The 24054-nt window shown below is 37.0% G+C and overlaps 1 pseudogene; it reads left to right on the top strand.

The window, feature by feature from the left end:
• The first annotated feature begins 989 nt into the window (after positions 1 to 989).
• On the top strand, positions 990 to 22792 carry LOC142639492 (protein VASCULATURE COMPLEXITY AND CONNECTIVITY-like; annotated as a pseudogene).
• Positions 22793 to 24054: the final 1262 nt, after the last annotated feature.

Here is a 24054-nt window from a genome sequence, read left to right as displayed (position 1 = left end):
CATTCAAAGGGATTGCTTGAAGAACTTGAAGGACAACAAATTTCTAATAAGCTTAAGGCTAGAGATTCATTGTGAAGACCGTTCAATCCATCTTCCAACCAAAGTCAAGAAGATCTTTTGTTCGAGTTCTTTGAAGTTCTATTGGAAGTAAGCTAAAAAGCCTCCATAAACTTCAACAAACTCATATATTTGAAGCTCAACGGATTAAGCCTCTAAAGCCCCAATGAACTTCAACTTGAGAGCCTTCACATTCGAAGACTTCAAGAACAATAAATCTCTAATAAGCTCAAAGTTAGAGATTTGTTGTGAAGACCATTCAATCCATCTTCCAACTAAAGGCAAGAAGATTCCTTGTTCGAGTCAAGTTCAATGAAGATAGAATCAGAGGGTATTCTTTTGTAAAAGAATTGAAATAGAGATTGTACTCATTATACATCAATACAAATTTATATTTGCAAACCATATTTCTTTTCAATTGTTTGATTTTTTGCAATTGGGAAATTTTGTGTTTACACGCACCTCTATTAAAATCAAGGTTAAATAGGTATTTTTGCTCAAATTTTATGTCTCTCTCCTCCCAAAACAAAACATAGCACAAAAATGAAAGAGAAACAAGATCAAAAAGTGGTATTGGTCTCTCTCTCAATTCACATAAATCTTGAACATGAAGAATATGCAAAAAAATAAATAAATATAACTTGAAAAATGAATTAGAGGAAAAAAGAAATAAGAAAATGCAATAATCAATCATTCAACTTCCTCTTTCCCTTTCTCTCATATGATTACAGATCAGGCCACAATTTCCATTTTGATTTTCGAACCTTCTCTCTCTAAAACTCCATGGAATTTCTAGGTTTTGTGTAAGCATTTCTCGGCGGCTTTGGTTATCATTTACTTTTTTTTTTCGATGCCGTCGGCAAAGGTGTGTTACAATTTGGAGTGCAAGGAATTGAAATTGGAGCGAGCTAGGAAGGGCTGGAAGCTCCGCAATGGCGAGTTCGCCGAGCTCTGTGTTCGAGCGCGTAAGCAAAATACTTCTATTTTTGTCTTTGTTCTACTGTTTTGTTGACTGGTACAGTGGATTTTGCACTTTCTTTCTTTGCCTTGCTTTGCTTTTTTTTAGGGATTTCGTTGCTTAATTTGGCGTGAACTTGAGGTTTTGTAGTGTGGCTGATTAGTTTAACTTCGAGTTTGGTGAATGCTACCATGGTTCTTTTATTTATTTTTGGTGCTAAAATTTTGGTTGTAGAGCTGGATATTAAGCTTGTTAGAGCAACCACATCAGTTCGTTTAAATTTTTTGTCTATTTTACATGAAAAAACCTACTTTTTCTATTTTACACCTCCACTTTTATAAAACATCCACATCAGTTTATCTATTCTATACATTTATTCAATAAAATATTCCTTCTTTTTACATTTTTTATTATTTATTTCCCTCCCTCACTGCATCTTCTCCGGCGAGCCACTTTCCCTCCCTCACTGCGTCTTCAACAAACCCATTCATCGAACAAAATCGGTGGCAAGATCCTTCAACAAAATCCTTCAACAAACCCACCGATCCGTCGAGCCTCACCCACACCAGAAAAAAAAAAAAAAAAAAAAAGAACAACCAACGAATCGGAGCAAGATCGATGCCTCACAGCACCGCCACCTCCTTGCGATGGCCGTCCGGTGACTCGGCTTGCTCGACCTTGTTCTTATCGGCGGTGATGGCGATCGGCGACTAGAGGAAAAAAATGGATGAGATGAGAGAAAGAGAGAGTTATGCTGTGTCTGAGAGAGAGAGAGGGAGGTGAGAGTCAGGAGGGAGGAGAGAGAAAAACTAAAAAAAAAAAAATCAAATACACCTGCTATAGTACCCGTGTAAATTTACACGGTACTGTAGCAAAGTGTATCTTATAGATGAGTTTAGAGGCACTGATGTAGAGACTTTTTTGCTCAAAATGTGTAAAATTAATGACTTTTTCTCATTTTGCACATTTATACACACTTATCCATCCACTAATGTGGATACTCTTAGAAAGTCAGTTTGGGAAATTAGGTTCCGGTTTTGATGTTTTTGTTGCTGTGAAGTTTGATTGACTTTCTAACAGGAAATTAGGTTCCGCTTTTGATGGTTTTGATGTTGTTGTTGCTGTGAAGCTGGATGATTGATTTTTGCATTTGATTGAGGAAACGATTTACAATACATGGACTCACCACTATTGTTGTTCCTTTCTTATCTCTTTTTTCCTCTTATTTGTTTTTCAAGTTTTATTTTTTTTTTTAGGTATGTTCTTCGTGTTCAAGATTTACGTGAATTGAGAGAGAGATCAATACTACTTTTTTATCTTGTTTCTCTTACATTTTTGTGCTATATTTTGATTTGGGAGGAAAGAGACATAAAATTTGAGCAAATACCTATTTACCCCTGATTTTAACAGAGGTGGGTTACAGAAAATAAAAGGAACATACCTCAGGTGGATAAAGTAACACTTTTTAAACCAAGGGTAGGCAAAGTGATTTCAGGCCAAATTACAAGTTGGTTTAGTGTAATTACCCCAATAAAATAATATTTTTTTATCAAATGAAAAACAAACAAAAAAGTGAGAAAAATGCTAAGTCCACAATATTTTTTACAACACTTTTACAACAAATGCTAAGTAGCAGATTGTTACAGCCTATTATTGATGACAAAAAAAAATAATTATAGTGGTGTTTTCAAATAGAAAACAAAAAGCAACTTAAAACTTAGGATTTGTTGTGAAAAATATTGTGAATGTTGCACTTCTAAAAGATAAAATAATAATAAGAATTTTTTTTTTTTTTTGATTGAGAGAAATAATAATAAGAGTTGAGTTAACAAATTTTTACTACTTTTCATCTAGGTCTACCATTAATACCACTATTTTATTTACCACTATCAATCTGCCACATCAACATGTGTGAAAAGTTTTGTCAAATTTTTTATATATTTAAAATTTTAAAAAAAAATTTCTACATAGTTCATGTTAATTAATAATAATTTTGTATTTGAAACAAAATAATCAATTTTTACCTTAATCCCCTGAAGGCATCTTGACACCCCTAGCTCCTCTAGCAGTGAATAATTTCTTGACAAGAACGTGGAACATGAAAATGAAGAGGTCAAAGAAAAAATAATAAAAAGAACCGCATTGGTCCGACATCTATTATTAATTTTTGTCATATATAGGCAGTTAGGCACAGAATATTCTAACATCAAAAAATATCTCAAGCAGCGAACTAACCTAGAAGGGGGCTTACCGTATATGGATACGGTAGAAAATAGAAACATGAAAGGTTGAGGACTTCTTTACTTAAAAAAAAAAAAAAAAAAATTGGCTTATTTTCAAGAATTTCCTTTTATTTTAATGAGAAATTGTCACATCACCTACTAACTAAATAAAATATAAAAATTAAAGTCCATTATCATTTGCTATTGTGTATTTAAAACAAAAAAAAATTTCTAATTAAAAAATACTAGAAGCGAGCTAAACCAAAAAAAAAAAAAAAAAGGGGTGGAGAATTTCAAAGCTTCCTGGACTCTATGAAGTGATGCATATCATGCCTCATTGACTCGCTGGATAAGTTGCTTTGATACTCCAGTAAGGACACACCAAATGGATAAATATATAGCTCTCTCTCTCTCTCTCTCTTTCTCTCTCTCTCTCTTTTCCCGCCTTTTCCCTTCTCCTCTGCCATTATTTGACATTTAGTATCAGATTCATTCTTATGAGGTATACTATGGGCACGTAGTCTAAAACTTTAATACATGCATGAATTAGGGATTAAATCTCTTTATATATATATTTTTTCTTCTTCTTCCATTTTATAAATTTCTTTTTCAATGGAAAAAAAAAAAAAAAAAAAAAAAACTGAAAACTAGCACTCTCTCGTCTTGTATCCAATTCACATATTTAAAAAAAAAAAATATATATATATATATATATATATATATATTGTAAGACAACATATAATATCCTTATTTCTTTGGGAGTACTATTTATTTGTGGTGTATTTTTTGACTAATATACTAGATTAAATTTTCTTCTAATATCTCTTATAATAGTAAAATTTAAAAATAATTAAAAATCAATAACTATATTATCAATTAAATAATATATTTTTAAAATTTTGTAATATAAAATTATACATAAAAAGTAAGTTTAGTTTTTAATGATCCAGTCAAAGGCAAAATAATAAGAAGTTAGATAAAATCCCAAAGTAAAACTGTGGATGAGAATGCTCAAACCATGGTATCCATTCATGTGGGGTTCACACTTTACAAAATTACAGATAATGTTCCCCAACCAAGCCATTGAATAATTAACCAGTGAACAAAATCCAAGCTTGCAATGAGTGATAATAAAAGTGGTGGGTTGACAAAGAAGCAGTTAAAATTTCTTTGTCACATTAGTCGCTTTGTTTCCTCAAAAAATAAAAATAAAAAATGGCTCTAACAAAAATGAAAATGGATACCCTCCGGACAAAAAATATTAGCATCATAGAAAAAAACCTACAATTTGTCCATGTGGCGAATTGTAAGTGATGGAGTTGTGGGCCCATTAATATCATTTACTCCATCACTCACAACTTACCATGAGTTATGGCAAGATTGCGGGTTTTATTGTGGTCCTAGCATTATTTTCCATACTCACTTCACTCACTACTTAATTAGTGAAGCCCATCCATAATCAATTAGTGTGTTTGTCTTCTACCTTCTTCTTCAAAGGGCCATATATCTCTATTGGTAGCTCCAAAGTTGCAGACATGGCAAAATAGGTGTTGTTATTGTTTGTCTAGTACTTGTGGCTATGGACGTTGCAGCTGGTATCCTCAGCATGGAAGCTCAATTTGCCAAAAACAAGGTACACGATTTCTCTTTATAAGTCAACGTATAATAGTACAGTAAGAGTTGATGAAGCAAAATCTCATCAGTCGATGAGAGTTCGTCCAGATGATGCCGGTCACGCCCCTGCGCCTCGACGGAGGCAAAAGTTCCTTCAATTGGTCACCGGTGTAGTGCCTGCCACAACGCCTTCGATGCCAAAGTCAGCACAAAAGGAGGTTTATCATAAAAGAATCACTTTGCATCTAATATAATTGTGTTGGTATCTGTACCTTGTGTTGGAGGTGTGAAGGCTTTATATACCTTCTTCTGGATTCTAGCCGTTGTGGCATTTATTCCTTGCTTAATGACGCTCCTAGCCGAGTAATGGGTCTTTAATACGCCTCCAACGGTCTACCCAGCTGGTGTTGTAACCATCCAAGGTATTACTTGCGGCATTGAATGATTTTGGTATCCTCGTCAATGACGTGGCAGTGTTATGTTCACCAAAAAGGGGTGGTGTCGTCTGCGGCATTATCTTCATCCATGATCCCTCTCATCAGCCCCATCAGATGCCCCCGGATTCTGCAGTCGTCGTGACATGTCATGTCGACCACAGAATGCGAAAGGTTTATTAGACTGCAGGCGACTTTTGGGATTTTGTGCCGTAATAAAGGTGTAGTGGCGGCGCCATACTGGTTGTGGCCACGTGGCGCTTAATGGTGGGTGCAGTTACTGTTCCCTTTGTGCGACCCTTGGGTTTCCCGCCGATTTTCGGTTTTTCTGGGCTTTGTTTAAAAACTCCCTCTTTCCTCCTTCTCTTTGCTTTTCACCTTCTCAGACTCCCTATTTGTGCCCCGAGCCTCCCTATCTCTTTGATTTTTCTACAAACCAATGCGCACCCCCATCTTTTCCAATTTCTTCTGTAAGCTGGTGCGAGGCGGGGTCTCCTACTTTCTCCATTCGAGGTATGTCCTTCTTTTCCTCTTTTTGATCCTTCCTCTTTCTTTTTCTTTTTCTTTTTCGCGATGAATTTCTGATATCTCCCCTTTTTCTCTTTTTTATTTTTTTTTTTATTTTTAGTTTCTCTGGTCTTTCTATGATTGGTAGTTCTGAGGTTTGGACTATTTGCCCCTCAATTTCCTTCCTTTTTGCACGCTTAGGAGGGTTTCTAGGTGTTTTTCCAAATCTTGAGGATTTTGTTTTTAAGGATAACGGTTTGGGAGTCGCAGTGGCCGATTTGTTGCCATTGCTTCGTCAGTCCGTCAATTGGTTCGAGGATTTGTTAAGGGAGTGGGTAGAGATGTCTGAGGTGAGGACTAGTGAACTCGAGACCGGGTTGTCGTCTAGTGACGACCCGGTGGAGGGAGATACAGCCGTTTCTACCTTTCGGGAAGCTAGGGCTTTCCATGCCCTTAGAGAGGTATGTGGGCTGGATTCTGAGACGCTGGGCCAGTTTAGGGATAGATTTCAATTTCTAGAGCGGGTTAGGGTTCGTTTGCCCAGTAAGGAGGATTGGGCCTGTCATTCCTTTCTAGGAGAGGTCTGCTTTTATGAGTCTTCATTTGTCTATGGGCTGAGGTTCCTGGTTCATCCTTTTTTTTATGGAGCTGTTAAACCGCTACGGTATTGCTCCGGGGCAGCTTATGCCCAACTCCTGGAGAATATTGGTCAGCTGTATGGGGATATGGCTGGCCGCGACGGACGGTGGAGAGCTTAGGGTGGACAAGCTCACCTACTTGTACCGTTTGAAAGAGTCCAAGGAATTCGGGTACTATGAGCTAGTCCCTTGGGAAAAGAGGACCAGGATTGTCCGAAATTTACCTTCGTCTTTCAGGTATTGGAAGTCCCGGTTTTTCTTTGTGTCAAGGGACGATTTTGAAACCCCCTCCGAAGGGGTTTGGGGTGAACTCCCAAGGCTATCTCGTCAGTGGAGGACCCCTACCTTAGGTGCGTCGTTATTTATTCTCATCATGTGAGTTTTGTGGTGTTTTGCTTTTTCTGGTTTTTAATTTCTCCTCCCATTGTTTTGTGCAGTCAAGAGGTGGCCTAAGCTCAAGAGTCGGTATAAGGAGCGTGTGGAGAAGGCGATCGAATACGCGCAGACAATCAAAGATTAGGACGACCTGGTGGACCTGAGAACTCTTGCATTCTATTGCCTCGGCCCAGAACCTTCTGCTTTCGTCTTGCATAACCTCAGGATTGAGGGGAAAAAAAGTAAGTGGATGCTTCGTCTGCGCCGGGTTTTCTTGCACATGTATATATATATTTACAAGTGTTTCCCTCTTGCAGAGATGACGACCAAATTTAACAAAGATATGTATGATAAGATGAGGGCCAAGAAGGACGAACCGTTGTCCAATCTCGGGAAGAAGGTGGTATGTATCACCGAGAAGGGCCCTCCCGTCACTTCAGCCACTTTTGTCACCCACCTCGCCTCCGGGACTGATACGACGAGGTTTGCTTCTCCCGCTACTTCCATTGAGGAGATCCCTACTCCTGCCTCAAAAAAGCAGGAAACCTTAGATAAGGGAAAGGAGAAAGCTGATTCTCGCTCGTCCTCAATCTAGGACGATGAAAAATTGGCAGTGGACAGGGCTCGTGAGATTTTAACGGCGGAGGACTTGAGGGTCTTCTCGGGTTCGTCAACAAAGGACCTTGTGGGTCGTCATCTCCACAAGCTAGTCCAGGTAACGCTTCTTGTACCAATTTTATTTCCTGGTGTCCGTCCTTCCTCTTTTTTCTTTTTTTTGATGTGCGATCTCCTTGCGTGTTCGGCAGGTGTTGGGGGAGGGTATTCACTTTTCCTCCGAGTATCTAGCTCAAGAGGCCAAGGTCGAGTCCGCTTTGTCGCAAATAACGGCCTTGGAGGTGGATAACTCAAAGCTGAAGAAGAAGCTGATAACTTCCATGGACGAAGCCAATATTGCCAAGGAAAAGGCCAAGAAACTTCCTGACGACCTCAGAACCGAGCGGCAATTAGTTTTGGAGAAGGACGAACAACTTGCCGCTGCCAGGGAGAGGTTGAAGGGCGTCGCTACCAGGGCCATAGAAGGCTTCCAGCAAACTGAAGAGTACAACTCTGTGCTCTTCAGTTGGTACTTCAAGGGGTTCTAGTTGTTGAGGAGATATCTGATCAAGCACCCCTTTGGAGTAAACCTGGAGATGCTGGATATGGAGGAGGTAGACAAAGAGATGTCTGCTGACGAAGCTGCGTAGCAGTTGGCCCCTGATACCAGTGCTCCGGCGGATGTTCCTCCTACTGATGATGCAACTGACGAATGAAACTTGTGATAATTCCTGTGTTTTTTTTGGTGTGCCCTTTGTATTTTGGGCTTAAATTCAAGAACAATTTTATTCTTATTTTGAGAACACTACCTTTGGCTTAAAGTAATTACTTACTGCTCTGGTTTTCGTAGCTGCCTGCTTTGTTGTCTTTATGTGCGTAGTATGTTGCACTTGTTCTTCCTTCCAATGATCTTGCACTTAGGCTCCCCCCTTTTTTTTTCTTTTTTTTTTTCTCAATAATGCACATCCGTCACTGCGGAATTTTATTATTTAAGACTTTTTTGGAGATAACCTTTTTACATCGTTAGTAATGTACATCCGTCACCACGGAATCTTATTACTTAAGACTTTTTTGGAGATAATCTTTTATCTCGTCAGTAATGTACATCCGTCACCACGGAATCTTATTACTTAAGACTTTTTTGGAGATAATCTTTTATTTCGTCAGTAATGTACATCCGTCATTGCGGAATCTTATTACTTAAGACTTTTTTGGAGATAATCTTTTATCTCGTCAGTAATGTACATCCGTCAATGCGGAATCTTATTACTTAAGTCTTTTTTGGAGACAATCTTTTATCTCGTCCTTGTGACCTGGTCTGCTAGCATGAATATATTAAATAAGCAATGCTTTCATTAATTTCAAAAAGCAAATACATTAGTTTGTTACACCTTTTGGTGGTACTTCTTCAAGTGCTCAATGTTCCATGGTCGAGGAAGCCTTTTCCCATCCAGAGTTTCCAGGTGATAACTGCCTTGCCTGGAATAATGGGTAACTCGGTATGGTCTTTCCCATGTGGGGCCGAGTTTTCCTTAGGTGGAGTCTCTAGTTGCTGTAGTGACCTTGCGCAGGACGAGGTCGCCTATGTCAAGTCGCTTGAGCCTCACTCTCCTATTATAGTATTCGGTCATTTTCTCCTGGTATTTCAACATCCTGTTAGAAGCTCTGTCTCTTACTTCGTCTAGGCAGTCCAGGTTTACTCGCAATTGCTTGTTATTGTTTTCTTCGTGGAATGCTTCTTGTCTGATGCTGGCTACTCCTACTTCGACCGAGATTACTGCTTCAGTGCCATATGTAAGCCTGAATGGGGTTTCACCCGTCGGGGTTCTCGCCGTGGTTCTGTAGGCCCATAATACATTGGGCAATTCTTCTGGCCATGCGCCCTTCGCGTCATCTAGTTTGGTTTTAATTATCTGGAGCAATGTTCGGTTCGTCACTTCTGTCTGCCCGTTTGCCTGTGGATGCCTAGGGGATAAGAACTGGTTTTTGATGCCAAGGTCGAAGCAGAAATCCCTGAAGCCTTGGTTGTCAAACTTCCGCCCATTGTCTGATATGATCGTCCGTGGGATCCCGAACCTGCAGATTATATTTTTTCCACACGAAGCTTCGGATTCGTGCTTCGGTGATGGTTGTCGTTGCCTTTGCTTCAACCCATTTTGTAAAGTAATCAATTGCAACGAGTAGGAATCTTACTTGACCTTTACCCGGGGGTAGTGGTCCGACGATGTCGATTTCCCATTGTGCGAATGGCCACGGGGACAATATTGTCGTCAATTTCTCTACTGGAAGTCGTTGGATGTTCCCGAATCTCTGACACTTGTCACAATTCTTGACGAGTTCTACTGCATCAGCTTGGATAATTAGCCAGAAATAACCTGTTCGAATGACTTTGCTTACCAAGGACCTGGGGCCAGCCTGATCTCCGTAAACACCTTCATGTATTTCTTCTAAGATTTACCTGGCTTCATCTTCGTCGACACACTTCAAGTAGGGCAGAGAATAGCCTCTTTTGTATAGGTGGTCATTTAGAATCGTGAACCTCGTGGCTCTCTGCTTGATTTTCCTGGCCTCCTTGGCATCCTGGGGGAGGTGTCTGTCTTGGAGGAAGGACACGATCGACATCATCCAGCTGTTTACGCTTTGGATTGCGAATGTCGAGATTTATTCGATGTTGGGGCGTTTTTGCATCTCCATTCTCAGCTCCGTGCACGTCAGTTCTTCTTCTGAGGAGGCTATTTTAGCAATCTCGTCTGCTTCCATATTTCGGCCTCTTGGGATCTGCTCAAACTCCAATTTGTCAAACTCCCGGGCCAAATTTTTTGTTATCTTGAGGTATTTCTTCATTCTTTCCTCCTTTGCTTCGTACTCTTCTCTGATTTGTCCTATTACTAGCTTCGAGTCATTTTGAACGAGCAGATTTTTTGCTCCGAGTGCCTTCCCGAGTCTCAGCCCTGTCAATATTCCTTCGTATTACACTTCGTTATTGGTGGCTGGGAACTTAAGTCGAACTCCATATCTGAGCTTTTCTCCATCGGGGGTGATTATGATGACCCCTACTCCTCCCCTTTTTTGGGCTAACGAGCCATCAGTTTGGATTGTCCACCGTTCTGTCGCATCCCTACGGTCGTTATCGTCGTTTGGGGTGAACTCGGCAATGAAATCTGCTAAAGCTTGGGCCTTGATGGTAGTTCTAAGAAGGTACTCAATGTCAAACTGGTTGAGTTCGATTGCCCACTGTACCATTCTCCCTGTTGCCTCAGGTTTTTTCATGGATTTCCTGATCGGTTGGTCTGTCATTACTAGGATTGGATGTGCTTCGAAGTATGGTCGCATCTTTCGTGAGGCTACTATTAAAGCGAATGCAATTTTTTCAATCTTAGGGTACTTGGCTTCTGCTCCCTGGAGGGCTTGACTGATGTAATAAACTAGAAGCTGCTTCTTATCTTCCTCTCGTATCAGGGCTGCACTGACAGCCGTGTCTGATGCTGCTAGGTATAGATAAAGACTTTCCCCTTCCTTTGACGGACTTAGTAGGGGCGGATTGCTCAGGTAGTGTTTGAGTTCTTGAAACGCTGCTTCGCATTCGTCAGTCCAGGCGAAAGCCTGCTTTAACGTCTTAAAAAAGGGTAGGCATTTGTCCGTTGCTTTGGAGACGAACCTATTCAGTGCTGCAATCCTCCTTGTGAGCTTCTGGACTTCTTTGACGGACTTTGGCGACGTCATGTTGAGTATTGCTTGTACCTTCTCCGGGTTTGCTTCTATCCCTCTTTGGGACACCATGAATCCCAAGAATTTTCCTGAGGCTACCCCAAAAACACACTTACTGGGATTCAACTTCATTTGATATTTTCTAAAGGTGTTAAATGTTTCTTTCAAATCGTCCAGGTGCGTTAATTCCCTTTTGCTCTTGACGATCATATCGTCCACATATACCTCCATGTTTCTGTCGATTTGCTTACTAAACATCTTGTTCACTAATCTTTGGTACGTTGCCCCTGCGTTCTTCAGTCCAAAGGGCATTACCTTATAACAGTAGAGGCCTTGGCTCGTGATGAAGGCGATTTTTTCTTGATCTTCCTCAACCACCTTTATCTGGTTGTATCCTGAAAAGGCATCCATGAACGTCAGTAGCTTATGCCCGGCCGTGGAATCTACCAGCTGGTCTATCCTGGGCAGGGGGAAACTGTCCTTTGGGCAAGCCTTGTTTAGATCCGTGAAATCTACACACATTTTCCATCTTCCATTCGTCTTTTTTCACCAGCGCGACGTTGGCCAGCCACTCGGGATAATACACTTCCCTAATGAAGTCTGCCTGCAACAACTTGTTAACTTCGTCGATGATCGCCTGGCTTCGTTCGGGGGCAAAGACTCGGCGTCTCTATTGGACGGGCTTTTTCCCGGGGTTTACGTTTAATTTGTGCTGAATAATCTGGCATGATATGTCGGGCATATCCTCATTACTCCACGCGAAGACATCCAGATTTTCCTTGAGGAATTGAATGAGCTTCGTCCTCATTTCGGGACTTAATGTTGTTCCTATCCTCGTCGTTTTGGCGGTCTCCCCCTCGATGAGCTCCACCGCTTCCGAAGTCTCTGTTATGTCTTCTTTTTCCTTCTCGATTGTCCATGTGTGGTTCTCCTTTGTAGCCACTACAGCCTGGTAGCATTCTCTAGCCAGGACCTGATCCCCTTTCACTTCGCCGACACCATCCTCAGTTGGGAATTTCACCTTTAGGCAGTATGTGGACGTGACCGCCTTCCACCTGTTGAGCGTGGGTCTACTAATGATTACATTATATAAAGACGGGCAATCTACCACTAGGAAGTCCAACTGACGTGTTTGCTGCTTCGGGTAGGTTCCTATTGAGACTTTTAGTGTCACTATGCCCTTAAGGTACACCTTGTCCCTGCTGAAGCTAACGAGGGGGGAGTTGAAGGGACGCAATCGTCCAGGATCTAGTTTCAACTGTTGGAAGGCAGGTAAGTACATGATGTTTGTGGAGCTGCCATTGTCTATAAGGATCCTCCTAGTGTTAAATCCTTTAATTGTGAGCATTATAACTAGGGGGTCATTATGTGGCTGCCTTACTCCTCGAGCATCCTTTTCGTTGAATAACATGTCCTGGTTTGTTCGTCTTTGCTTGAATGGAGGTTCCATATGGACGCTATTCACTTGTCTCTAGCTTGCTTTCTTGAGGGATTTGCACGACCCCCCCGTGAATGGCCCTCCTGTGATTGTATGTATTTCCCCAATCACATCCTGTGGTGGTTGAGAGTGGCTGACCCCATTCTTTGACGAAGACTCGCGCTAGCCCTTTCCGTCGTCTCTAAACCTGCCGGATTCTCCCTTTTTTACATACTTTTGCAATTTTCCTTTCTGTATCAACTCCTCTATCTGTCCTTTCAGGTCTCGACAATCCTCTATGTAATGGCCATGATCCTTGTGGAATCGGCAGTATTTGTTCTTGTCCCGCATGTTAGGTGATGAATGCAAAGGTCTCAGCCACTGAAGGTAATGTTGATCCTGAATCTGTGTCAAAATTTTGTCAATAGGCATAATTAGAGGGGTGAATTTTACCATTCGGGGAGCTTTTTCGTCCTTTCGTTTGTCTACATCACTTCCTCGACGGCTTGGGCGCTCCCTCTTTTGCCCCTGGCTTTCGTCTTCATTCCTTCCCTCCTTTTTCGGTCTCCCCTCGTCCACAATGGCTGCCAGTGCGTCCTCGACATTCATGTACTTTTGGGCCTTCAAGAGCATTTCTGCCATCGTCCGAGGCGGATTCTTTGCCAGCGAGACGACGAATTCTCGGGACCTAAGCCCTGCTTTAAATGTCGTCAGTTGTACCTTGTCGTCTGCATCGTCCACTTCTAGGGTCTCTCGAGTGAAGCGTTTCACATATGACCGCAAGGTCTCCTTCTCCCTTTGCTTAATAGTGAGTAGGTGATCCGTTGGTCTCTTAGGGCGTTGCCCTCCGACGCAGAAAGACGCTACTTAACTGTTCAAAGCTGTCAATGGATGAGGTGGGCAATCTCGTGAACCATTCCCTTCCAGCTCCCTTCAGCGTGGTCGGAAAAGAACGACACATTATCTCATCAGGGGGCTGTTGAAGACCCAGTGTCGTTTTGAAGGTATTAAGGTGATCTTGGGGATCCTTGAGCCCATCAAAAGGTTCGAGTTGGGGCAACCAAAACTTTACTGGTATTGGTCGTTCTAAGACTGCCATGGTAAAGGGAGAGTTTGTTGCCCTGACCATTCTATCTAGGCTCCGATCCGTCTTCTCCTTGATGGCATTTCTCAACTCATTCACCTCCTTTCTCATTTCCTGGAGAAGATCAGAATGCTGTTCCTCCGGGGTGATGGTCCTTCGTCGGTCAGTTCTCCCGTGGCTATCCCCTTCATCCTCTTGGACCGCTCTCGATCGGTTCTCCTCCTGCTGAAGCCTTTGTCTCATCTCTTGATTCTGCCTGGTGATTTCTTCCACAGTAGCCGCAAGAGCTTGAACTTGCTGAGCTAGGGCTGCTGAGTCTTGGTTGGATTCCATCTGGATATCGAAGTTGGTAGGAACTGCGCTTTGAGAACGTCGTCCCCACAGACGGCGCCAAACTGATGAAGCAAAATCTCGTCAGTCGATGAGAGTTCGTCCAGATGATGCCGGTCACGCCCCTGCGCCTCAACGGAGGCAAAAGTTCCTTCAATTGGTCACCGGTGTGGTGCCTGCCACAACGCCTCCAATGCCAAAGTCAGTACAAAAGGAGGTTTATCATAAAAGAACCACTTCGCATCTAATATAATTGTGTTGGTATATGTACCTTGTGTGAAGGCTTTATATATCTTCTTCTGGATTCTAGCCGTTGTGGCATTAATTCCTTGCTTAATGACGCTCCCAGCCGAGTAATGGGTCTTTAATACGCCTCCAACGGTCTACCCAGCTGGTGTTGTAACCGCCCAAGGTATTACTGGCGACATTGAATGATTTTGGTATCCTCGTCAATGACGTGGCAGTGTTATGCTCATCAAAAAGGGGTGGTGCCGTCTACGGCATTATCTTCATCCATGATCCCTCTCGTCAGCCCCATCAAGAGTTATAATACAAATTAAGTACAATACAATTGTGGCTATTGTTTCATAACTTTATAGTATTACTATTATATGTTATAACTATTTTTGTCTACTTTAAGATAGAATTCAGTTTTAGTATATAGATTCATGCTAGCTATGCTATCTTTTATTTTCTTTATCCTCCCCCTAGCTCTCTCAATTACACTAGTTTGAGCTTTGTTTCCATGAAGGTGATTACACTTAAGGGGCTACGAACATTTGAGTGTAAGGAATCTAGACGTAAAGCATTTAAGCTTGGATTAGCTTCAGCTGTGTTTCTAGCTCTAGCACACGTTACATCTAACTTGCTTAGCGGGTGCATTTGCACTAGTTCCATGGAAGAGCTGGAAAGATCATCTGCTAACCGGAAAACATCGTTTGCATGTCTTATTTCCTCATGGTACGTATTTTTCATCATTACTTGCTTATAGTAGTAAAAGTACACAAATTATTGAAGCCCATCTCTAGAAATTAGAGTTCCTTAATTTATCAATTACATTTGCATATTTATATATCTTCGTGCTTTGGCTAGCTAGATGTAAATTTAAAACACAATTAACATTTGCTTATTCACTCTGATTCCGTGGAAGAAGTTCTTCCCCCTTTTATATGGGAGGAAGTATATCCTGTTTTGAGTGTATGTTTCCTCCCTCTTTAGTTGGTGGGATTTACCAACGGTGAGGGAGAGGAAGCATACACCTAGGGGTGCCAAAATCAACCCAAACCCATTTGCTTACCCAAACCCACCCACTTAAATGTGACTCAAACCTATCCAATTATTAATTGGGTTAAATGGATATTAACCCAATTAGGTCGATCCAATTATGATCCAAGTATCATTTTTACAAATTACCCAACTCTAAAATACCACAAAACCACTAAAAATAACCAAAATAACCCCTAAACCAAAAAAAAAAAAAAAAAAATACCCCTTAAACCTAAAAATGACCAAAATACTCCTAAAATCTAAAAAAAAGACCAAAATACCCCTAAAACCTAAAAAATGACCAAAATACCCCTAAAACCTAAAAAATGACCAAAATACTACTAAACCTAAAAAATGACCAAAATCCAATGCTATTAAATCCGTTCCATTCCGGCAGGAATGGCTGGAATATTTCGTACTAGGATGCAATCCGGAACGATAATACCACCCGTTCCACCTCGAGTCCAATTCCGGTCAATTTCGGCCGGTAGCAATTTTTAGCCAAAAAAAAAAAAACTTAAACTAACAAACCCATCAACACGGCATGTTTCCACCTAACACTGATTTCTTGAAGAAGTTCAAATCAGATCTGCTACGAAGCTACCAAATGATATGAAAAAACAAAAAAAAAAAAAAAACAAAACAAAGGAAGAAGAAGAGAACAGAAATTTAGAGCAGTTGTGGAGGAAGCTCAAATTTTAGCTGCGTTTGAAACTTTCTTCTTCAGTCCTACACTTAAACTTCTGGTCTGGGTCTTTGAAACTTTCCAAGAAGTACTTTTGTAACTGTAAGTAACTGATGGGAATATGAAATGAAGAAGAAAAAGTGGAGGAGAAAGTGTAAGTCATTGGCTCATTGCTCGTGTTTGATAGAGTGGGGTTAGGTGAAAAGGTAAAAAGAGGGCTTCCTAGAATCTTCCTATATTATAAATATTAACATGTTTATTTACAAAAATACCCAAATTTGAATTTTAAAATAATCAATTTAATCACTTTATCACTTTATTATTATATTTCTTTTAAAACACCATATTACATTCATTAACTGATGATGATATTACATTTATAAAATTTGGTTTAAGAATAGCAATGAGTAATAACATTTTTTTTTTATTAATTACTAATATATATATATATATATATATATATATATATATATATATATATATATATATAAAGTGGTAATTCCGAAACGGTTTAAAACGATACGCCAAAATAGGCCAGTACCGAAATATTTAGTTCCAATAAACAAACCGAAACGGGCATCGAAACGGTATTCATAACAATGCAAAATACCCCCTAAACCAAAAAAAAATGACCAAAATACCCTAAACCTATAAAAAGACCAAAATACCCCCCCCCCCCAAAACCTAAAAATTACCAAAATACCCTTGAAACCTAAAAAATGACCGAAATACCCCCAAAACTGAAAAATTGACCAAAATACCCCCTGAACCAAAAAAAAAGACCAAAATACCCCTAAAACCTAAAAAAGATCAAAATACCCCCCCTAAACCTTAAAATTACCAAATACCCCCAAAACCTAAAAAATGACCAAATAACCCCTAAACTTAAAAATTACCAAAATACCTCCAAAACCTAAAAAAATGACCGAAATACCCCTAAAACCTAAATATGACCAAAATAACCTGAAACATAAAAAATGACAAATATGCCCCTAAAACCTGTAAGAAAATAAAAATACACCCGAAACCTAAAAAATGACTAAAAGACCTCCAAAACTTATAAAATTACTGAAATAGCCCCAAAATCTAAAAATTAATGAAATTCCCCTAAAACCTAAAAAATTAGTGACATTCCCTCGAAACCTACAAAATGGCTGAAATACTTTTAGAACCTTTAATTTGAAAAAAAAAAAAACCTAAAAATAACCTATTTTGGTAACTTTAGAGGCTTTGGGTGCATTTTGTTCATCTTATAGGGTTAGTGGTACTTTGGTCATTTTAAATATTTTGAGGGATATTTTGCTCGTTTTTATAGGTTTAGAGCTACTTTGCGTGAATAATTATGTTGGTCACGGGATAAGAGAATAAACATCCGAATTTCAATTAAAATTTGAACACTTGAAGAGAAGTGATGCGTACCTTTTGTCGGTCTGTGTTTAGTTCCGTCGATCTCTTGTTCTTCCTCTATCTTCGTACAATAATCAAGTCTTCTGGTTGATCGAACTTTAAATTTTAAAGGATGCAATTATGTGAATATTATGTTGGTCACGGGGTAGTTTCAATCCTCAATCTCAATTCTTGTGCGCCTTACGGACTGTATCTATGTCACTCTCTATCTCGGTCTCTCTATTTCTCTGTATCTGTCTCTCTTTATCTCCGTATCTCAATTCCTCTATGGACCTTTCATCGTATTTAATTTTTACTGGTGAGTTAGGTGTATTTTCGTTATTTTATAGGTTTGAGGGCATTTTGGTCATTTTTTAGGTTTAGAGGGTATTTTGGTCATTTTTTAGGTTTTTTTGTATTTTGGTTATTTTTAGGTTTCAGAGGTATTTTTGTCATTTTATAGGTTTCAAGGGTATTTTGGTCATTTTTAGGTTTCGAGGTTATTTTTGTCAATTTTTAGGCTACGAGATTATTTTGGTCATCTTTTAGGTATCGGGGGTATTTCGGTCATTTTTTAGGTTTAAGTGGTATTTTGGTTAATTTTAAGTTTCAAGGGTATTTTGGTCATTTTTTTAGGTTTCGGGGGTATTTTTGTTAATTTTAGAGGTTTCGGGTTATTTGTGGTCATTTTAGAGGTTTTGGGTTTATTTGGGTCATTTTAAAGGTTTAGGGGAATTTTGGTCATTTTTTAGGTTTATGGGGTATTTTGGTCATTTTTAGAGTTCAGGATTATTTTGGTCAATTTTTAGGCTTTGGGGTTATTTTGATCTTTTTTAGGTTTCGAGGGTATTTCAGTCCTTTTTTTTTTAAGTTTAGGGGGTATTTTGGTAATTTTTAAGTTTTGGGGTTATTTCGGTCATTTTTTAAGTTTCAGGGGTATTTTGGTCATTTTTATGTTTCAATAGTATTTTGGTCAATTTTTAGGTTTAGCTGGTATTTTGGTCAATTTTACGTTTCGGGGATATTTTGGTCATTTTTTAGATTTCAGGGGTATTTTTGTCAATTTTTAGGTTTCGGGGGTATTTTGGTCATTTTTTAGGTTTTGGGGCCATTTTAGTAATTTTTTTAGGTTTAGAGGGTATTTTGGTAAATTTTAGTGGTTTTTTTTTATCATATTTGGTCTTTTTTAGGTTTAGGGATTATTTTGGTAAATGTAAAAGATTTTATGAGTACTTTGGTCATTTTCAAGTTTTAGTGGCATTTTGGTAATTTTGATTATTGGGTAATTATGTGAGTTGGGCTGTACCCATAATAATTGGATTGAGTTGTGTTTGGGTTAGAAGTAATTAGTTAAATGGGCAATAAATGGGTAAATAAGTTTTATATACCCAAACCCATCCATTTGACACCCTTACATACCAATGTTATGAATATCGTTTTGGAACCCATTTCTGTTTGTCCATTGAAATGGAATATTTCGGTACTGGCCTATTTTGGCGTACCGTTGCATACTGTTTTAGGTTATAGCTATATTTATAAATATATATATATATATATATATATGTGTGTGTGTGTGTGTGTGTGTGTGTGTGTGTGTGTGTGTGTGTGTGTGTATTATTGATAAATAAAAATAAATATGAATTATTAAGGGTTTTAAAGGTTTTTTCTTTGTTGGTAAAAAAGATTTTAAAGTTATAACTAAGTACATATTTAAACTAATATGTAATCTTTAAACCCAAATATCTGTTCAATTATTTATAGAATATAACAAGAGTAATAATATGAAAAAAAACAAACAAACAAATAAAAAAAAAAACAAACAAACCTAGATGTTAATGTTAGTCACATGGAGGTGACTGTGAATCAGTGGATGGTTTAAATTACCGTTTCAGAATTACTAATATATATATATATATATATATATATATATATATATATATATATATATATAATTAGTATTATTATCTAGTCATTAATAAAATAAATATTTACTAATTACTATTATAGAGCCAAGTGATATAAAATAAATGAATGCATTTAATATGGTGGTTTAAAAAGAAATTTATAATAAAGGGAATTAGATTGGTTATTTTAAAAAATATTCAAATTTGGGTTTTTTGTTGTGAGTGAGTGAATGTGTTGGGATACTTTGAAATTAGAATCATGAAGCTTCTAGGAAGCTCCACTCCCACCAGAGACACAAGCTTGAAGAAGTGAGTTTTAAAGGCAGCACTTGAGCTTTGTCCATGACTTGAATTTTTTTTTTTTTTTTCCGTCTTCGATCTAATGTGAATCTTATCCTTCTTCGGCCAGTATTTGCCAAAACACACTGTAATGACTAAAATGCCCCGAAACTGGTCGAATGTTGACCCGAGGTGGAACAAAGGGTATTCCAGTTTCGGATTATATACCGGTACGAGAAATTCCGTCCATTATGGTCAAAACGGAACAGAATTCATAACATTGCTACATACACCCAAAACAAGGTATTCTTTCCCTTCATAAATATGGGGTGTGAACTCTTGTGTAAAACCTATGATAGGGCCCACACCACTTATGAGAGGAATGAAGAGAACATGAAACACGAAAATGAAAATGTAAGAGCATATTTGGTAGACTGTAACAGTAATTACATAGAAATAGGAACAGATATTACAAGAAATACAAATACTGTAATATAATGCTTATTAGTATTCATTTGTTTGGTGATAACATAATAATAGAACCCTAAAGATAATGAAATGAAAGCATTTTAAAGTAAACTTAGGATATGTTTTAGGAAATATCTTACTCATATAATTGTATTTCCTATTTTTTAAATTGAAAGAGAGATTAGTTATTTTTTATGATTTTTTATTTTCATAATTATTATATGCATATGGAAAGTTTGTTTATTTGAAAATATATTAATTGTAGAAATTAATACACCTGTTAAGGAATAACTATTACATCCCTTTAGAAATGAATTGTATTTCCTATTAATAACTATTCATTTCTATAAGGGATGTAATAGTTATTTCTTATTTTAAAGAATAGTTATTCATAAGAAATGAATATTCCTTGTAATAAAAAAAATAAGTAAACTACTGAATAGCTAAATCATATTACAAAGCCTATTACAATCTATCAAACATACCCTAAATGAATTACTTTATTAAAGAAACTTTAGCTAAACCAGCACTTTCTCACCTTTTATCCAATTCGCGAGTGTGTGGGAGGGTGCATTCGATTTAGAGAAATGATATGTCCACAATATTTTTATAACAAATCTTAAGTGGCAGGTTGTTACTGGTTGTTATTGTTGGGGCAAAAAAGTAATCTTAGTGTTAAGTTCAAATTTGAACCAATAATAACTAACCACCTATGATTTGTTGTGAAAATGTTGTAAAAATGTTGTGGACGTAGCACCTCTCTTCGATTTAATGTGTTATCATGTGATGGCAAAATTATTATAACAATGTTGTAGTCTTTTTTTTGATACAACAATGTTGTAGCCTTTTAACTCAAAAAATAGTTAGAAAAGTATACATGTTACGTGATATACAAAAAGTTAAACATGAGAGTATTTTTAAAAATATTTAAAATATATATGCTTTTTATAATTAAAAAAGTATTAACTATTCTCTTTAATACTTAGGGTCTGTTTCGATACCTCTTATTTTGCTGAAAACTGAAAACTGAAAATACTGTAGCAAAATAATTTTGAAATGTGTGAATAATACTGTGAGACCCAGTTTTAAAGTTTTTTTTTTTTTTTTTTTTTCAGAGTAAAGTACTTGTGAGTCTTGTGAACAGTGCATGGGATCCATTGAACAGTATATAATCCCACTTGTGGCGCTTTGAGAAAAAAAGAAGAAGCCAAAATGCAGATGCTGGCTATGTTTAGCTATATCCAAACGGGTACTAAAACAAAAATAGCTCAATTACTCTCATCTCATTGGCAATATAATTGCTTCGTTTGCCAATGTTGCTCTATATCATGTATGACATTTAAATTATGATCGATATTTTTAGTTCTATATTTTATATATTATTTACAATCTTGGTTGATTAGATTTTAAAGTTATATATAATTATTTTGTAAAAAATAAAAATAAATTTTTAGATTTTGAGAATATATATAGTTTTGTAAGTTTTTTATTTATTTGAAAGCACAGTGAAAATTTGCAAAAAAAAAATGCATCAAAATTTCAAACATTTCCACAATATATCAGTCGATACGTGTATTCAATTTTTATGCCAAAAACATTAGTATAAATATTTCAAAACTACATTAATAATTAGTGAATTGCATGAAACTTTAATAATTTTACCAAAACTAAGATAACTATCTTAATGAGTTACATGATAAAGAAAAAACATTAATTTTACCATGCCTAATACATGCATATATTGAGCCACTTGGCACAAAAACAATATCTAGTGCATAAATTTTACTCTCTCCGTTCCAGTTTGTTTGTCCTCTATTCAATTTTTAGATGTACCAAAATATTGTCATATTTCTAAAAAGAAAAGTAATTAATTTACTAATGTTCCTATTATACTCCTACTTTATTTTCAAAACTATTTGAAAAGAAAACTAACAAATATTTTAAAAAATCAATCTAATTGGGACACCTTTTTAGTTGCCTCATTAAAATAACTTTTTTTTTTTTAACTAATAAATTTACATAAGGGCAGTTTTGTAAACTTATACATTTTTATAAGGTAGACAAGATAATAAATAATGTTCTCTTAAAAAATTTGACTTTTCAAACAGGACAAACAAATTGGGATAGAGAGAGTACTATATTAGAACACAAAACTATGATATAAAATCAAAATAATTAAAATTAATCTTAAATTTTATTTTAAATTACTTGAAGCTATTTGTAACATAATTTTAAAATTATTGATTTTTAGGATAGACAAAAAACTTAATAACAACAATTAAGCTTTTATATTTATCCAAAAAATTTGATAAAGCAGTAGTGGAGAAATTGATAAGACCAATTGAGTTGTTGTTTATATTTAATAATAAATTACTATAATTTTTTTTTTTGAGAACCAAATTACTATAATTTGGTGTAACCACTTGGTGACAATTAAACAAGATATTCATTTGGCACAACCAAGACTTCTAAACTTAGTTATTAAAAAAAATTCTAAATCTAATTTTATTGTATAGTATATGATATGAGATGATTTAAATATCTTATAGATGCAATAAAATTTTAATCTATGTCGTCTATTTCATGATGAATGCTCTTATCATCATTTATTAACTATATATGTCCCTGAATAAACAGGATTATAGTGGCCATTGGTCTTCCTACGCTGATTATGGAATATTAGATGATTTCACATCAAGAGGTTCATGCCAACTCTTACACCTTCATTTTCAGTCCATTGGTGGGATATCATGCTTCATACATGGTCTGTTAACTGTTATGCATAGCATTTTATCTTTCCGCGACTTTCAATTGTGAAATTAATGAAAGCTCTACTACCTCTTCGGGACGTGAAGTGCTTCCCTGACTGTCATTTTCTTCTCTCTCTTTATGTATGGCTTTTTCTTTCTGACAATTCATCTCTTTCTCAGTCAATAACGATAAGACATCTATAATTTCTAATAGCTCATGATAAGACAACAGTAAATATTAATTTTTCTTTTTTTTGATGGTAACAGCAAATATTAATTGGAGACTACCATATGTACGCAACAAATCAATCAGTTACGTCTAATCCAATCTAAATGGCTCCTGATTGAATTACCTCATGAAGATAGAAGTGCATGCTAGAATAGAAGGGTGTTTTTTTTTCTTCTCTGATTAACATTGAAATCCAAGATGCACATTACAAGGACAGTGGCGGTCTCAATCCATTGCCATCCAAAGAAGCAAAAGCATAATTATGCTTTAAAATGATGCAGAATTTTGAGCCAAAATTGAAGTTCTTGTGCACAAAACAGAAATCTCAGCCTTGAAAGGAATTCGAATCTAACATATAAACACAACAAAATGTAATAATATTTTCTCAAGTGAGATGTCAACTTACCATAAATAAATAAATAAAAAATAACAAAAATAATACGAAGACCTATTAGTCTACCACAACTTATAAATAAGAGTATTATGAAATGTTTTGAAATTTTATTGTGTCTTTAGACTCTTTTCTTCTTATATTTGATACGATTGAGGAATTAGACCAAGCAAATTCTACACTATTAGAACTGATGGCTTTGGATCGTAGCCAGTGCATCATTCTCAAATATCACAAAAGCAAACCCAAATCTACTATTGTGTTCTTACCTTTTGGAGAGATGCTTTAACCTCTACTCAAAGAGCATCAACGGGCGCTTCCTTATGATTCTCGAAAGCAAGAACATGGTGATAATTGCAAAGGTCGGTCCAAGGCCCATGCCTAAGGGCTAAGGCCCTACTAAAAAAAAAAGCCCAACCCCTACACAAAAGAATGCTCCAAACCTTATGATAATAATTTTTTTTAAAAGGTTGTGCGATTTTTTTATTATTATTTATTTATATAAGTGATGCTAAAGATACAAAAATTTTATTACATAATAAGATTTATAAATTAGCATGTTAGCAATTAAAAAATAATAATTCAAACATTTATTAATTATAGTTTGTTAAAATTCACTAATTGCATTTATTATTACATCTGTTTTTATATATTTTGTAGTAACTATAACATTTTCCTTTTTTCATCTCTAAAATATTAGATTAATAGGAACTTAATCCGATTGGGGGGAGAGAGAGAGAGATGAATTGATTTAATTG

This window comes from Castanea sativa, chromosome 6 (genome assembly GCF_040712315.1).
Source record: "Castanea sativa cultivar Marrone di Chiusa Pesio chromosome 6, ASM4071231v1".
In the NCBI taxonomy this organism is placed as follows: domain Eukaryota; kingdom Viridiplantae; phylum Streptophyta; class Magnoliopsida; order Fagales; family Fagaceae; genus Castanea; species Castanea sativa.
The sequence above is the reverse complement of the archived record's forward strand: the minus strand, read 5'-3'. Positions and strand labels throughout refer to the sequence as shown.